This window comes from Athene cunicularia (assembly GCF_003259725.1).
Source record: "Athene cunicularia isolate RWA chromosome Z unlocalized genomic scaffold, athCun1 chrZ_part4, whole genome shotgun sequence".
In the NCBI taxonomy this organism is placed as follows: Eukaryota; Metazoa; Chordata; class Aves; order Strigiformes; family Strigidae; genus Athene; species Athene cunicularia.
In genome coordinates this window covers 2759836-2778099 of record NW_020799145.1, presented here as the reverse complement: position 1 = coordinate 2778099, position 18264 = coordinate 2759836, and the positions used below count along the sequence as shown (strand labels likewise).

Genomic DNA, 18264 nt, shown 5'->3' with positions numbered 1-18264 from the left:
CTCCCCCCGCTGCCGCCGGAGCGGCCGCATCCCCCACCGGCTGCTGGCCCCGCGCCGGAGCGGGGCAGTTTCTGGAGCGGAGCACGCTCCTTCAGCCAGTCCTTTTCGGTAATTTATCGCTGGCTGCCCTAAGGAAAGGAAAGCTGAGCAGAGGAATGAGTGCGATTTCCAGTCTTCAGGCCAGCCTGTCTGTTTCATGATAGTGGCGGGGCCCACCTGTCCTTAAAGAAGAGACTGCGTGAAACTTCTCAGTCTATTTCAAGAGGAATGTGGATTATAGTAGAGGTGTGACAGCATCAGTTGCTAGGCTACGTTTATGTGTACAGTGAACGAAGTTCCTTAGAATAGAATATCTCAGGTGGAAGGGACCTACAACAATCATCTATCTAGCCCAACTGCCTGACCACAAGTTAAAGCATGTTGTTATGGCTATTGTCCAAACGCCTCTTAAACACTGACAGGCTTGGGGCATCGACCACCTCGCCAGGAAGACCGTTCTAGGGTTTGATCACCCCCTCAGTAAAGAAATGTTTCCTAATGTCAAGTCTGAGCCTCTCCTGGTGCAGCTTTGAACCATTCCCCAAGTCTTATCACTGGATCCCAGAGCTCAGCACCTCCCACTCCACTTCCCCTCCTCAGGAAGCTGCAGAGAGCAGTGAGGTGACCCCTCAGCCTCCTTTTCTCCAAACTAGGCAAACCCAGAGTCCTCAGCCACTCCTCACAGGACATTCCTTCCAGCCCTTTCACGAGCTCTGTTTCCCTCCTCCAGATGCATTCAAGGAGCTTCACACCCTCTTAAGTTGTGGAGCCCAGAGCTGCACACAGAACTCAAGGTGAGGCCACACCAACGCTGAATGCAGTGGGATAATCCCCTCTTTTGACTGGCTGGTTATGCTGTGTGTGATGACCCCAGGATGTGGTTTGCCCTTTTGTCTGCCAAGGCACACTCTGGGTCATACTGAGCCTGCTGTCAGCCAGCACCCCCAGATCCCTTTCTGCAGAGCAGCTCCCCAGCCACTCCTCTCCCAATTTATACTTGTGCCTATCATTTCTCTGTACCAGGTGCAGAATTCAACACTTGTTCTTATTAAATTTGATGCCACTGATGATTGTCCCATGCACCAGTCTATCCAGATCCCTCTGCAAGGCCTGTTATCTCTCAAGAGAGTCAACAGCACCTCCCAGTTTGGTGTCATCAGCGATGAACAGAAAAGATAGGATCATTTTCCTGACAATTCATTAACACTTTATTTTCTCAATAAGTTGTTTTCCAGAGACTAAAACTTTTTTTTTTTTTTTTTTAATCAAGATATGGATGCTTTACGGGTAGTAGGTAGGAACTAGGCCCTCTCTTATCAGCTGCTTGCTGACTGAGCTTTCCTGATCAGTGTGCATAAGGATCATTTTTTGATTTGATAAACCAATCTTTAAGGTATCAGAAGCATAGACTGGTTTGGATTAAAAGGGACCTTTAAAGATCATCTAGTCCAACCCCTCTGCCATGGGCAGGGACACCTTCCACTAGACCAGATTGCTCAAGGCCTCCTCTGACCCTACTTTGAATGCTTCCAGGGAGGAGGCATCCGCAGCTTCTCTGGGCAACCTGTTCCAGTGCCTCATCACCGTCACTGTAAAAAAACTTCTTCCTTATATCCAATCTAAACTGCACTCTTTCTGTTTAAAACTGTTGCCTCTTGTCCTGTCACTACAGGCCCTGGTAAAAAGTATCTCTCCACCTTTCATATAAGCCCTCTTTATATACTGAAAGGCCACAATAAGATCTCCCCACAGCCCTCTCCCGGCTGAACAACCCCAGCTCAGCCTTTCTTCACAGGAATGATCTATCCCTCTAACCATTTTTGTGGAGCTCTGCTGAACTGGCTCTATCATGTACTTGTCTTTCTTGACCTGGGGACCCCTGAGCTGGAAGCAATACTCCAGGTGGAATCTCACCAGAGCAAAGGAGAGGGGGAGAATCACCTTCCCTGACTTGCTGGCCATACTTTTGTGCAGCCCAGGATATGGTTGACTTTCTGGGCTATGAGAGCACGCTTCTGGCTCATGTCCAGTTTTTCATCCACCAGTACCCTTAAGTCCTCCTCCACAGGGCTGCTCTCAATCCATTCATCTCCCAGTCTGAACTGATACTGGGGATTTCACTGACCCATGGGCAGGACCTTGCACTTGGCCTTGTTGAACTTCATGAGGTTCACATGGGCCCACTTTGCAAGCCTGTTAAGGTCTCTCCGGATGCCATCCCTTCTCTCAGGCATATCAACTGTACCACTCAGCTTCTTGTCAGCCACAGACTTGTTGAGGGTGCACTTAATCCCACTGTCTATATTGTTGCTTAAGATATTAAATATTGTTTGTCCCAATACAGACCCTTCTGGGATACTACTCATTACTGGTTTCCACTTTGATACTGAGCCATTGCCTTTTAATTTGGTGGAGAAGGCCAACCGGACAGTTCCTTATCCATTTAATAATGCATCTGACAAACCCATATCTCTCCCAATTTAGCAGCAAGTATGTTATGAGGGACCGTGTTGGAGAATGGCTTGCAGAACAAGGCCACGGGTCTGTGCAGGAGCTGATTGCAGCCATCTGAGGTAAACAGAGGAAAAAAAACAGGGTACAGTTATGCTAACAAGGAAGGAGATTCAGGGCACAGTTATGCTAACAAAGGACTGTTATGTTGGCAAAGAGAGTAACTGAGGTACACAGCAGTCTTGAGTATGATGGTAAACAACCTTGGGAAAGAAAGCAAGCCAGAAGAAGGAGGATGTTGTGACATACCTAAAGTGCCACAGGGGGCTGGGATATTATAATGTAATCTTTTGGATGTATCCAATAGATTTATGATTAGTGTGCATAATTATAGTTAGTGCTTATGTAAGTTGTGATTTCTTTCAATAAAGTTGAAGCTTGCTCTATCATTCATATTGAATTGACTACTTGCTTCCTCTGTCCACCGCAGGACTGTATCAAAAGTCTTACAGAAGTCCAGGTAGATGACATCTTTAGCTCTTCCCTTGTCCAGTGATGCAGTTACTCGATTATAGGTGGCCACATAATCAGTCCTGCATGATTTTCTGTTGGTGAAGCCATGTTGGCTGTTTCCAATTACCTGTCTTCCACATGTTTCAACATGTCTTCCAGGAGGATCTGCTCCATGATCTTACCAGACACGGAGGTGAGGTTGACTGATAAGTACTTCCCAGGGTTCTCCTTTTTACCTTTTAAAAAATGTGTGTGATGTTCCCCTTTTTCCAGCCACTGGGGACTTTCCATGACTGCTGTGACTTTTCAGGTATGATGGAGAGTGGCTTGGCAACTACATCAGCCAGTTCCCTCAGGACACTGGGATGCATCTCACGGGGTCCCATGGGCATGCGTATGTTCAAGTTCCTACGGGGGTCTTGAGCCTGATCTTCTCCTACAATGGGAGTGACCATTCAACCAGTCCCTACCTTGAAGATCAGGAGCTCAAGAGGTGTGACAAGAGAGATTACCATTTTGAGGCAAAAAAATTGTTGAGTACCTCAGCCTTTTTCATGTCAGTTGTCACCAGCCCTTCTGTCTTATTTACTATGGGGGTACCTTTTCTTTAATCTTCCTTTTCTGGCCAATGTACCTGTAAAAGCCATTCTTATTTTTTCATCCCTTGCCTAATTCAGTTGAGTGGTATCAGTCACAATTTGACTAGTGTGGTCCACAAAAGACAAACTGTCTTACTAGCAGCTATGGAAATTGCATGACAGTTACCTTCCCACAGAGTTTCAGGTTGTGAAATGAGCAATTTCATGTATTAGACTTGAATTATTACTGAATCTTGCAGTAAGCATGTATCCCAAATCATGGTCTTGTCCCTGAGTGAGCATGCTGTGATAATTTTAAAGAGATAACTTCTGTATTTTAACATTCAGCTATATGCTTTATTCTACTTTTAAACCCACAAATGTTTTTCATGCATCTGCATTTATATTTCTGTGCTTTGTTCTGCACTCCAGGTGAAATATGTGATTGAATCACACCTGACTCATAATAATCCTGGTTTTCCTTTCTGTAAGCTGCTATGGTAAATAAAATCACAGAAAAATTTTGAAATGAGATTTCTGTGGTGCTGATGTTTCCTCCTGTTCTTTATGTTGGCTGCAGCCTAAATCATGTTTTACCTGCTTAGTCACACATTTATTATAGTAGTAAGGAGCATTTCAAGGCTGTAGTCACTAGGACATCATAGTTGTCAGTCAACAAGAACTGTCTGTTTCACAAAGGTCTTTTCTGAAATAAGATCAATACTGTATTTGTGTAGGCTTTTTAGCAGTGAGTGTCCACATCAGATAATTGGTGCTAATCCATAAGGGGTTCACAAGCTATTCATATAATCTGTGATACACTTATTTCCACAAGAACTGTGAAGAAAGTTGCTGCATTTTGTTTGTTTGTTTGTTTTAACAAAACTGGAGTGCTGTCCAACACTAACCTGCTCCATTTCCTCCATAGGCAGCTGAGACAAGGAAGCAGCAAACTGAAATTCCTTGGCTAGATAAGGGTAGTAATACAATACTACAGAAGTGCTGAGTCTTTTTGTCTTCTATTATTTCTATTACTGGCACTTTTAAGGCCTCAAACAAGATCTAATCTTGGTCTCTATGCATGTAGTGAGAAAATAGGTGTTCTCCCATGAATTCCAGCAGAGAAACATGATGAAAGAAATTTGAGAGAAAACTTAGACAACATCAGTAGCTGAGCTGCTACAAGTCAAACCCTAGAACTGTCAGGCCTTCCAGTCAAACAAAGGAGGGTCAAGATGAGGTCCTGGATTCTCCAGCTGGATCTATGTAGAAGAGGATGGAGTGTGTGGCATGGGGATAAATTAAGAAATGGGCAGCAGAATGAAGGCTAGGTGGATATTCCAGGAATTTGTTGGGAAAGAAGTTTTGGAAGAATGTGATGTCTTTCCAGAGTAGAATGAGTAGACTGGGGAGAACAGTAGAGGGGTCATGTGTTCATTGTCCCTTAACTGAACTGGTGGCCTGGCTTTGTGAAGTTCCTAAGAGTGATACACTTCCTTTTGTTAAGCTTAAGAGGCAACCCAAACTGTCAGGTGTGAACTTTAGGACCAACTGAGAACAGACAAGGCAACATTTTGAAGACTGCCATTGAGGTTTTTTGAATACTTGGAGCCATGCTGTAAACCAAACTGTAGTAAAATACCTCCTTTTTTTAAGCTGCATTCTGTCTGCATTCTGGTGGCTTGCTAGACAACGTATGATATAAACGTGGAGGTTAGTTAGCCTGATATCACCATATCACTCAGTAGTAAGCACTGTTGATTTTTTCCCATGGAAGAAAGAGAATTAATTCAATTTAGTGATTGGAATTGCTTTACTGCAGTCTTGTTTTATCTTGTTTCTCTTTTTTTCTCTTTTTTTTTTTTTCCCCATCCCTTCCATATATCGCAGATATCACAGTTGATGTTTGCAGGGACCTCTGGAAGTTACCCAGTCTAAACCCCCATCTCAGGGAGGGCCACACATAGCCAGTTGCCCAGGTCCCTGTCCAAACAGCTTTTGAATATCTCCAAGAAGGGGGACTTTACAGCTCGCTGGACAAGTGGTGCCTGGACTTGGTCACCCTCACAGTAAAAATGTAGTTCCTGATATTCAGGAGGAACCTTCTGTGTTTCAGTCTGTGCCCACTGTGTGACTGTTCACTCAACTCCTGCTCAGGTTTTGGCTAACACACAGCTCATGCTAAGGCCTGATGCCTCCTGGGAGCTGGGCCACTAGATCAAAGTGTGGGCAAACATACAGGCAGGACACAGTGGCCAGAAAGGGCTAAAGGTCATGATGCAGCCACTATCACCTGCAACTTGCTGTCTCCTGCAGCCATAATCCTTTCATATTGGTTGTCTGGCAGTTTTTCAGGATCTGCTAATGCATGGAAATGTTATAGACCAAACTTCTAAGCTGGAAGGTGTATATATATGCCAGCTTACCCAAAAAGATTTTTAAGCGGATCCAACAGTAGCTGGAATTATGATGTCTTCATGCTTCCCAGTGTCATACAGGGGATGCCTGCACCATGACGGAGGAAGAAGGATGAGCACTCTCACCATAGGCTAGGTAACTATTTTGCTCATAAGTGAATGAATTGCAGCTAGTTATGAATTGGAGAAATTGTAAGAAACCTCATGACTGATGTGATAAATTAGGGAATTCGCATGCTAGACTAGTTTGTACAAAGGGGATTGAGCCCTTGTTTGTCATGTTAGTTTGCTTTCTTTCCTAATGAGCTCATAATATAAGATTTAATTTACAAAATACATGATCTTGTAAATTGGAGAGACCAAAATGGATCGCGACACCATTGCCTCTGGTCCTGTCCTTGAGCACCTCTGAGAAGAGCCTGGCTTTGTCTTTGTTGCACCTTCCCCTCAGGTGTTTAAATACATTGATGAAGTCCTCCTCCCTAGGCTGAGCCGTCCCAGCTCTCTCAGACTTTTCTCATAGGAGAGATGCTCCTGTCCCTTCAGCATTTTACTGGCCCTTGTCTGGGCTCTCTCCACAATGGCCATGTCTCTCTTGTACTGGGGAGCCCAGAACTGGACACAGCACTCCAGGTGTGGCCTCACCAGTGCTGAGGAGAGGGCAAGGATCACCTCCTTCAACCTGCGGGCAGCATTCCTCCTGTTGCAGTGCAGGATACCATATGCTGCCTCTGCTGCAAGGGCACATTGCTGGCTTGTGTTCAGCTTGGTGTTCACCAGGACCCTAACGTCCTTTTCAGCAAAGCTGCTTTCCAGCAGGTTGGTCCCCAGCATATACTGGTGCATGGGGCTATTCCTCCCCAGATGCAAGACTTTCCCTAGCCCTTGTTGAACTTCATGATGTTGAGAGTGTGTGTGTGTGTGTGTGTGTGTGTGTGTGTGTGTGTGTGTGTAAGTTGGGGAGGGATATTGCCCTGAGTGTAACTGAGTAAAGATCAGTTGCTTATAACCTGAGGATAAAAGAGTCTTTCCTTATTCTCTTTACCCAGCAAGGGTTTAATCATTGTTGACATTTTTTCTTGATCTGGTACTTTTGTTTTTCCAGTGAATTGCGCTTTACAGCTACAACTACTTGTCACTTCTACGGGCCAACTAACATGACAAGTCAGCTAACACATCTCAGTTATATGTGGTGTATGGAAAAAAACCCTAAGCGATCACAATGAAAGCCTGCAAAGCAGCTTACCTTTTTTCATACTTCGTAGAACTGTAGTTTACTATACATGAAATGGCTGGTACTCTTTTGCTACTAACCAAATACAGTACCTCATGAATCTCTCAGCTGAGCTTCAGGGGATGTCTGTGCCATGAGTTCATATTCTGATGGATGAAAACCAGCATGTGTCTTTGATTTATGGATATAATTTATGGAACTTTTAAATTTCTTTGTACTGAGTGTGAGACTAGTGCATGTATATTTAGGACTTTATGTCCTCTGACAGTCCTGAAATTTCCAGCTAGAGTAAGTTGTTCAAAGCTGGAGTGTTAGTTAAAGAAACAAACTGAAACCTGAGATATATTTGCAGTTTTGAGAAGGCTTTTGAAAATATCGGTTGCCTATAGCAATAAAAATTCACTTCTTTCTGTAAGCCTAATATAGAATCCATTTTGGTTTCAGTACAGAACTTCAGTATTGTGACATGATTTTGAACTTTTTTTTTTCCTGGTTTTAATCATCTTTTCAAATATTGCTGTCAAGGTCAAGAGATCTGGGAAGTTTACAATCAACTATTATTCTTAATGAAGATGAAATCTATGTTTCAAGTATATCTGTACTACTTAAATGACAGCCTATTTTTCTACAATAATCATATACTTATCAGAAATATTTTCCTTGATGTCCCTTGAAGTGCTGATGACCTCACTATCTACATAAATTTTCTTGGTCTTCATGAATTGGCTCTACAGGCAGCAAAGAATGACTAGAACTTGCAATACTTTACAGAAACTCTTCATTCTTTGTGACAGCTATCACTTTCTATAAATAAATTACAGCTTCTTTGAAAGGAGTTGTAACAGAAAGGAAAAGGCTGTCATTATATCATATAAACTCTGTTAAGGGAGGTTAATGCTAGGAAGGTTGATAGTTCAGAAAATGAACACCTAACACAGTACTTTAATACTGATGTAGATTTGAAAGACAAGAAGATAAGAGAGTGTGTTTTATACACAGTTTTGGTGCAGTTAGTTTGCTTTAAATTCAGTCCATTATAATTTGGTTGGTTTAAATCAGCTGTTCAACTGTCTGGATAATTGTCTTTTGAAATAAGTAGTAAATGATGCTGGCTGTAAAGCACATTAAATAAACATTTCAGAATTTGGGGAAAGTTTTATATAGCAGTCTATCAAAATGTTTGAAGTCATCAGCATGTAAAGGATGAATACTGTAAATACAAACACTGTAAATCAAGTTCTTGAGATTTTTGTACCAAAAAATAGTTGTATATTAGTGCAAATTGCTAAAACTACAGTCATATGCATCATCACACATATACTGTGAGTGGTCCTCAGAGGAATACCTGAGTAATATGGCCCCACATATTTGTTACTTACAGTAACAAACTCTAGGGAAGCACAAAGGAAGGACATCTTGGTCAGCAAAAAATTCAGAAAGATGTATGAAAATGCCTATCTTTACAAAAGAGTACGGACCACAGTTTGTCTTGAACAAGGATATACTCAAAGTAAGTCATCTACCCAAAGTTTGCGTTTAAAAGTCAGTTTCCCCAAAATGTAAGTGGATGATCCTGGAGTTCCCAGTCTGAAGTACTAAATTATGTTGATTTTCCTCAGTTCTGTGATAAGCTTCTGAAACACACCTTCTAAAAGGGACTTAACTGTATAGCTTTGAAAGTTCCTAGAAAATTTTCGTTTTTACTAAGTGTATGAAAAATATATCAAAAGAATGGCAATAGGAAGTATAGTCTTTGTGTAGTTGACAGTCACAAATTATTCCTGATATTCTATGCATTGTTATAGGTTGAAATAATAAGGTCTAATTCAAAAGATTTGAGGGCTATATGTGTATATATCTTACAGGTTGATAAATAGGCCTTCATCAGCATCTCATTCAGACCTGTTATTACAGACTGTGCTATGCTTCTGGGATGATACAGAAAGAGTAAGTCATACCAGCCAGAATTCCTCCTGCGTTTCTGGTTCATATTTCTTAAAGGCCCTCAATCAGAGCAGTCTAATTCCACCCAAGGCATTAATGAAGAGAAGGTGATAACTTGTTTCAAAAAACTGTCTTTGAAAAGACGTAAAGTGCTTTGAAATGAGGTAAAGTCCTCCTCTCTCCACAATACATGGCTTAACACTGTACCTCTGTACCATTTTTATAACAAAGCTCAAGAATGGCAGGATATACAAAGTGCTGTGATTTACCACTGGCTCTGACATTGTCTGCCAAGAAAGTTGTTACTGCAGTCTGGGTTTATGGAGCCATTACTGATGATGATGAGAAGTGGGCATCCAACCATCAGGGAAAATATCACTGGCCTGTAAAGAGTCAGCTTCAGTTGTTTAGACAGCATTCTGGGCTCCAGAGCAGGATTGCTTAATAGAAAGGAACACAGGCCTATCAATACTACTGACTTTGACACCAGATTCTCATGCTTTGGGTGGTGGTCTACCAAGACTCCAGATATCTGACAGGGCAGAGTGTCTGGAAATGTCACAAGAGAGCAGTAAATCTGCACATGTGGAATGTCAGCTCTGTTCTACTTGAAAAGTTCAATTATACATGAGAAATTCAATTTAGCATAACCAGAATGCCTATCCTACAGGTAGACTGCCCTCTGTATCAATACAAATACAAATGCACATCACATGTAGAAGATAGAAAATATCAGGCTTTAAACTACCTGTGTACCTGTGTTAACTTCAGGCTATGTTTCACAACATGAAGTGTTGGATGTCAAATAGTTAAAGGTATTCCTGCCCCTCTGTCATAGCCTCTTGCACTCCCAGTCTTGCCAGCACAGTTATTTCTGAAGCCATATTACAAACTCAGTTGTAGGACTGACTTGCTTTAAAGTGAAGAAGGAGCATGACAAGTCAACACACTACTCATCTTTTCATACTGTGAAGCTATGTCCTAAAGGTAAATCCTATCAATGTGGTTCTCACATTCTCCCTTCTTGATTTAACCTTTGCTGAGGATATAGCTAAAACATATAGTTAGGCAAATACTGATGCCCAAGACAGTGGTCATATTTTTCTTCAATGTGCTGCTCCCATCCTTCTCTTCTGTTGGTTCTGACACTTACTTCTCCCCTTCCTTTTAATTTTTTTTTTTCCTTTGAGTTAGTTTTTTTATTGCCTTCATAAAACAAACTCATCAGCAAATCAGGTGAGTACCACAATTGGTACCACCCCTCTCATGAGCTATTTGATTAGGGCAGCCAGTCTCATCAACCACAATTGCTTCCCATTTTCACTGGCTGTAGTTTAAATAAAGCTGCTAACTCTGAAGGATAAGTGATCTTTTGTTTTTCTTCTGTATTTTCTTAATTTTGAAGTCTTACTTTCTTAATTTTGAAGACATTCTAAAAGCCAAAGAGTTCCCAGGTTGGAAATCATTGCTTTACTTTGCTTGAAGGATAAGGAGTGGATGGTTAACAAAATCTCCTTCCTTAGGGAACCAAGTGGAGAAGGCAGTATCTTCCCTGTTCTGTGCATGTGTGGAACATAAGTGATTTAGTGGCTACGCAAAATTACAGGCTGTCAAGCATAGTAACAGTGAAGAATACTTTATTGAAATTTTTACTTCCTGTCTTGCTGTTAAACATCTAAAAAGCTGATTAAGTAAACAAAGGAACACCAAATCTTAGGGAGAACGCTATATTATATGAAAAATTCAAACAGCGTAGATGGGGGTACTGGCTGTCTACATAGTGTCTGGACGGGTCAAAGAAACTGTCTTAGAGCTTGGAGAATTGCTCTGAAAGGTGTGCTCCTTACATTTCAATCTGCAGTCTTTGGAAGAGCACTCTTCAGAAAGGTAAAAACGGAATGTGTATTTCCTTGATTTAGATTATGATGTCAATTCAAAATGAGGGGTGACCTTATTGCAGTCTACAACTTCTTCAAGCAGGGAAGTGGAGGGGGAGGTGCTATCTCTCCCTGGTGATGAGCGATAAGACACAAGAAAATGGAATGAAGCTGCATCAGGGGAAGTTCATCTTGGACATTAGGAAAAGGCTTTTCACTGAGAGGGTGGTTGGTCACTGGAACAGCCTCCCAAGGGAAGCTGTCGTGGCACCAAGCCTGTCAGAGTTCAAGGAGCATCTGGACAATGCTCTTAGTCATATGGTTTCAGGTAGTCCTGAGAGGAGCAGGGAGTTGGACTTGATGATCCTTATGGGTCTCTTCCAAATTGAGATGTTCTATGATTCTATGAAATATTTTAATATCTGAAAATAAAACAGAAAAACAGCAGCCAAGGCTTGGAGCTATAACAAAGATTATGTTCTGCATTTGGAAAGATTGGATTTACATTCAAATCTGATTTTAAATTACCTTTTGGTCATAACAAAACCTCTTATATTTGCTTTCCTGCTTTTCTGAAAACTGCAAAGTTTTGCCCTGTTGTTTCTGGAATTCATTAAGTTTTCTGCTTAGTTGGTTTGATCATGGTTCTTAACACACCTGGAAGCAGATTCTTCACTTTCATTGCCTCATCAAAAACTGAATTTTTCTTCTCTATGTGAACTCAGAGCAATCTCCATTTTATTGCCAGGCCCTTTTCTTCCAAGGGATCCACATGCTAATGACTGGTAATCTACTGCATGAATCTACTGATTTGTTGAATTCACAACCATGCATGGCAGGAGCAGTGCCAAGAAGGCATGTCATTCCCAGAACTGCTGTTATGTAGACAACTTATTGTAACACTTGATATCTCAGAGCTTCATAGGAAGAGCTTTAGTCAAGATTAGCTGTCATGATTCGCAGAAAACAGACTCTACAACTCGGATAGAGTTATACAGCAGGTATGTTTACTCCAGCGCCAGGGTGCAAGGGGATCTCTCCACAAAGCTTGCACACCCACCGCACATTTTACCAAAAACTTAGAGGGTGGATATCCATACTCACTGGGTTACATAACACAAACATACATATGCATGAGTAAGGCTGGGTTAGTTCTAGAGGCTGGTGTCAACAGTTTATGTCATCTTTGCATCTGCGCATTTTCTCTTGGTGGTCATCTTCAGGGGTCTTTGGGAGGAAGGCTCGTAGTCTTTCTCACTTTTTTTTTTTTTTTTTTCCCCAGAGCATGTGCAGATTCTCTGGGCCAATTTCTTGAATAACAAGAGCGTGTTTCAGATGGTTTACTTCCTATTTTATCTAAGAGAACCAACAGAACCTCTACCATCCGTATGTGGCTATCTTTACTCATTAGCAAAATTCCAACTAGTTAGAGCCACCTGGTATTCAAGGCCAAAAGTATAATATTTTGCTGAACATTGTAATCCTTGGTAGATTTTTCACAGTGAACTGCTTTGTTTTGATGAACACAGTTGTCCTTGGTAAAATCCCACAGAACAGTCTGGGCAAGCAGGATTTTTAGCAATTTTTTAAAAATACTATAACTTGCTATAAATAAGTAAATAAGTTGCTAAGCAGTTTTCTATAAGTAAATAAGTAAATAAATCACAAAACAAGTAATAATTTCTCTTTATCAATGAGACCAGGATGATCCAATTTTGTCTGCTCTAAATAGTTGATTAAAACGTGAATGTATATTATTAGTGGTTAGATTGGGGTGGATTAAAATAAGTAATCATAATAAGAGTAACTTTTTTTTTCTGAAACGTGACCAAGTAGCATTGATCTTCTTGTTTACATACAGTGCATTTGAAGGCAGAGGACAGAAATGAAAATATAATCTGCAAGATTATATGTGGAGTTGGATGTTCCCTCATTTTACCAAATACTGGACAATGTTAGATGTTTTAAGTGGACTGGATAGGACGCATCACAGCTGCATCTTAAATACAAGAGCACAGCCTCTTGTTAGATACCGCAGTGTGAGTGTCCGAAAGCACCGAGCATCCGTCCAGAGCACAGCGCCTTCAAACGTGAGTGTAGGGACATCTAGTGACCAAAGGTGTTACTGCGGGCCTCAAACTTGACATTGCACTCTGACCGCGCCAAGGTTAGCTGTAATTCTTATGACATCAAGCAAGTAGTGTGTGAAGGCTGTGGAGATGTTCCGTGGTTTTGGATGAATCCGTTAAGTATGCCTATTAAACAAAAACAGAGCTAAGAGTCACTGCTTTTTGAGTATAATTGCACCCATGATGGTTCTAGTGAATCTTCATTTTATGCATGCAACCTATGTTCAAGTGTTGACTCATCATTAGGTTTAGCTCTCATTGTTCTTGTTTATCCAAGCTAGGGTGATATGCATCATTTGCCATTCATGTAGTTTTATTTCTTTTCGATACTTTTCATACTAACAGTAAAATTAGGTGAATTATGCTGTTATATATGTTGTGATAAACATGGATACTTTTGCAGAGATTGGACACATGCCAGAGGAAACAGCATAAATTTGGAATTTGAACACCAGTATTCTGTGGTTTGTTTCAATTATTGGTATTCCATTAGTATTGTGGAAATGTGTTCTGTCACAATAATGATGCAAAGAATACTTCTTACGTACATGCAAACTCTTTCAGTTCATATGCATCTCTGAAGTTAAGTAACTTACTACTCAGGAAAGTTCTCTACTGCTAGTAGACCTAATTACAGTCTGGTTTTTGGAAAGCACATTGAATCTAAGTGTAACAAATCCTTATTTTCCTGAATTTCAACATAGAGTTATGGAATGATTTGGGTTGGAAGGGACCTTTAAAGATCATGTATTTCCATCCTCCTGCCATGAGCAGGGGTACCTTCCACTAGCCCAGGTTGCTCAGAGCCCCGTCCAACCTGGCCCTGAACACTGCCAGGGAGGGGGCAGCCACAGCTTCTCTGGGCGACCTGTGCCAGTGTCTCACCACCCTCATCGCAAAAAAAGTTCTTCCTTCTTATGTTGGGGGCCTGAAGGACTGGACACAGTACTCCAGGTCGGGTCTCACCAGAGCAGAGTAGAGGGGAAGAATCACCTCCCTCGACCTGCTGCCGTGCTGCTTTTTATGCAGCCCAGGATATGGTTAGCTTTCTGGGCTGCAAGTGCACATTGATGGCTTATGTCCAATTTTTCATGTATCGGTATCCCCAAGTTCTTCTCTTCTCAATCCATTCACCACCCAGTCTATAATGATATTGGGGATTTCCCTGACTGAGGTGCAAAGACAAAATATCAAAACCAGAAAAATTATACATCCAAATCAAAAGAACATATCTGTGCTGAAACAAAGCATGAGAAATTTTTTTAAAGAAACCAGGCTGAGAAATTTGTGAAAAATGAGGATCAAAAAAATGACAGTTGGAATGCAGCATTAGCTCACATATGTAATGCCCAGGATTTCTGAGATATGGGTAAAGTTGTGTAGTTCTATTCATGTACAGATGAACACATCCATATTTTCAGAAAAAAAAAAAAAAAATTTTTTTTGTCATGTTTTTGAAGAAGCAAAGGAATTTAGCTTTCTGTGTGTGAGAAATTTGTTGCCAATGAGAGCATATCCTGATCTAGGATATGATAAAAAAGAGAGTGGGTCTTGTGCAGCTGAAATTCTGTTCTGTGATGCACTGAGCAGAACGAAGTGAAAACTGTGAGTGGAAGGATATTATATGATACGGAATATTCCATTGGCCAGTTCAGACCCATTGCTCTGGCTGTGCTTTCTCACAGCTTCTTGTAGACCTGTGCATGGGCAGGACATGGAAGTTGAAAAGTCCTTGATAGCAACAACTGAAAACATCAGCATATTATCAACATTCTTCTCACACTAAATCTCATAGTGGATCCAAAACACAGCACTTTTCTAGCTAGTAAGAAAAAATTAGCTCTATCCAAGCCAAAACTAGGACAGAGGTAAAGTACATACATATCTCATCATATCCCCTTCCACCTAACAAATTTATGTCCAAATCTCTCTGCGCAAAATTTCTCAAAACATACTTGATAAATCAGTCATTTGTTTTCCTTCTTGCAAACAATTAAATTCAGCCAAATCTCTGCACGGTTCCTTTGGGTTTCAGAATTTGGAGGGTATTTTGGAATTCCAGAGCAAACAGTGCCAGATTCATGATAATATTTAATGGAAAAGAAGTCTGACACCTAGTGTTTCCTATTTTCAGGCAACAATTTTGTCTCCTTTAATTTCCTTCATTCACAGGCCCTTTAGACATAATTACAGGATACTAGTTAAATAACAACTTGCTATGAGGGTGTGGATATGGGATGTGATGGAGGATGGACACTCCCATTGAAATCAAGAGGGTCTTCTGTGAAGACAGCTGTGTAAAATGCTTCCAGATACTGCTACTGGAGCTATGGAAGTTTTCCACTGCATTGTCTGAACTCCTTATCAGTGAACCTTTTGATTTGCGCTGAAAACATCTAGTCTAATACGTCTGGTTCAAATGAACTCTCTGCTCTGCTTTATTTATCCCCTTTTGTGTCTTCTCTGCTCTCCCATACGTGTATTTTTAGTTCCGTCCCTCTCATCCTTCTGTTGTAACTTCCGATGACTTGCTATCATCTGTTAACAATTTTCAAGTATCTGTTTCATGTCAAGGCATGTGAAAACGAAATCAGGAAAACAGTCTTCCTCAAAACTGACTCACTTCAGCAGCAGCCAGAATGTCCTCGTGTAATTGAGGTACGATACTTCTGAAAACAATTGCTGATACATAGAGTGAAAAACACTTATCAGCTGGTATAATGTAAATATACCTGTATTTAGAGCTATTTATGCATAAAAGTATCTAATGACATATAAGAGAGATTTTCTTCCCCTGGGAATGCTGGTAGCTTGTTGTCCAAGGAGTTAAAGGATTTCTGGAGTCAGGATAAAGATTTTTATTAACTGCCCAGAGGTGCCACAGAGAGGCTGTATGGCAGGTCATAAATGTATAAATGTTATGATCTGGACAGTCATTACAGTTTAATCTCATAATATAAAGCTATTACTGGTTTGCCTTTAATACTTAGGAAAGACGTTTATTTTCATGAAGGTAATGGTTGGAGAACATGACAGTTCTGATACTTTAATCACTTGTTGAGATAAATAATACAGAAAAGGTTTTTACAGACATTTGTAAGAGAGCTCTGCTTTCTGCTAACATATGAGGCCTCCAAGTGTTCAAAAAGATAATGTTATTTTCTAAAATTGTGTGGCTTCATATATCCCAGGTGTTTTCACACAGGCTCAGAAACACAGCTATGTAACCTCTGTTTTACTTTAACTACCATCTTTTCCTACTGGCTATGTTTTGAGGTATGTCTAAACAATCTGTGATGAGTGCTTTTTATAGGATTAAAGCAGTATTCCTTCATTAAAGTCTCAGAACAAAGACTACAAAGAAATTATTTGTAAACAACTAAAGTACTGTATTTGATCATTATGAACTTGCAGCTATGTAGCCCTGTAATAAAATATTGTCATTGCTCAGAACAGGCCGTAAATTTTGTACCAAGTGTCATGGCTTGAGCTCAGAGGGCAACTGAGCACCATGCAGATGATCACTCCCACCCTTCCCCCCGCAGTGCTGAGAAGAGAAAAACAAAGCAAAGACACTGCTTACTCCCCACTTCCCCCTCAGCACTAAGAAGGAGAAAATAAAACAAAAGTGCCATGAAATCAAGATAAGGACAGGGAAGGATGATCTCATCCATTACAGTACAGGCAAAACCCAGACTCATTAGGGGAAGTAAAAAAGAACATAAAATTTAATACATACACTAACAACAGGTAACAGACAGTTATCCAGATGTGGTATAAGGAGTGCCTAATAAAGGGGGGTACTTGTTTCCCCTGATGTAGTGGCTAGCCTCCTGTTCGTATAGCCTAGGATGTTACCTTTGCTGCCAGGGCACATGCTTGCTTAGCTTGCTGTCCACCAGTGCCTCCCAGACTTTTTCAGCACAGATGGTACCTCAGTGGTCTGTCCCTAGCCTGTACTGTTGCAAGTAGTTAGTGCATCCTGGGTGCAGGACTTTGGACCTGCCTTTGTTGAATTGTGACAGGTTCCTGCTTGGTCTGCTTCCTCATCTGATCCAACTGAAATGCCCTGACCTTGGCCTTTAGACTGAAGTCTCATGGTTTGGTGTTACCTGCAAAGTTGGTGAGAGTGCACTCCATCTTCTCCATATTTACAGATAATAAACAGGACAAGGACCCGTGGTAGACCCTGACAAACTATGCTCGTTAACAGCTTCTTGGTAGGGTACAAAACTTTGACTGCTACACTTTGACCTTGATTCCAGCCAGTTTTCACCCATCTAATTATCTACCCATCCACCCAGATGAGGTACAAGAATTATGTGGGAAACTGTGTCAGGAGCCCTACCAAAGACAGTATAATACTAGAACTTCCTCCTCATGGAATAAACCTTTTTGGTATAAAATCAAACACTCAGGAAATAGTTACCTGATGGCACTAGAGGAATTCAGTATCCAACTTGAAAGAAAATATTTTGATCTCCAAGGAGAAGACATGACAGGAATTATTTTGACAATTTAAGTCTTAGCAAGCCTCTTCAAAGAATTTCTTATGCTTGATTTGGACTTTTGCTTGGAACAAGATTTTGATTACTTTTCAGCTACCATGAGGGCAACTTCAATCAGCTCACTGAGCAAGAGTCAGGATTTTAACTCATACCTGTACGCTACATGTGTGAATAAGGCATCTGGTCTGTAAGCAGAAAAAGGTTAATTCAGAATGCAAGCTGTATTAATTAAACATTGGTTACTGTGCTAAAATACAAATATTTAAGTCTGAATGAAGATAATCAAATGTCATGTTCCAAACATGAAAATGATGTCTTCAGAAAAAAATCACGTGTATGTTTTTAAATACAGAACATCTGTGTAAAACATTGTATATGAACTTACGAATCAATGACCTATTTCAGTATTACAAATCCTCTCATGATTTTCTTTTCCACTTCTGAATATGTCCCAACTATTGCACAAAATCACTAGGACAAGCTTTGGACATTGGCAAAAGATAGCCAGGGAGAGGGGAACAATCAATTATTTTGCAAGATAATTTTTATAATATGTTATCCACTTTTGTTCTGC

The 18264-nt window shown here is 40.8% G+C and overlaps 1 long non-coding RNA gene across 3 annotated transcripts; it reads left to right on the top strand.

Annotated features, from left to right (window-relative positions):
- The first annotated feature begins 1337 nt into the window (after positions 1–1337).
- On the top strand, positions 1338–18264 carry LOC113490368. Of its 3 annotated transcripts, XR_003400214.1 has the most exons (5): positions 1338–1432; positions 5929–6134; positions 9098–9179; positions 11802–12054; positions 17208–18264. It is a non-coding gene; the product is annotated as an uncharacterized LOC113490368 (long non-coding RNA). The 3 variants fall into 3 exon arrangements; XR_003400212.1 differs by lacking the exon at positions 1338–1432 and having other exon boundaries at positions 5189–6134; XR_003400213.1 differs by lacking the exons at positions 1338–1432; positions 17208–18264 and having other exon boundaries at positions 5189–6134; positions 11802–12106.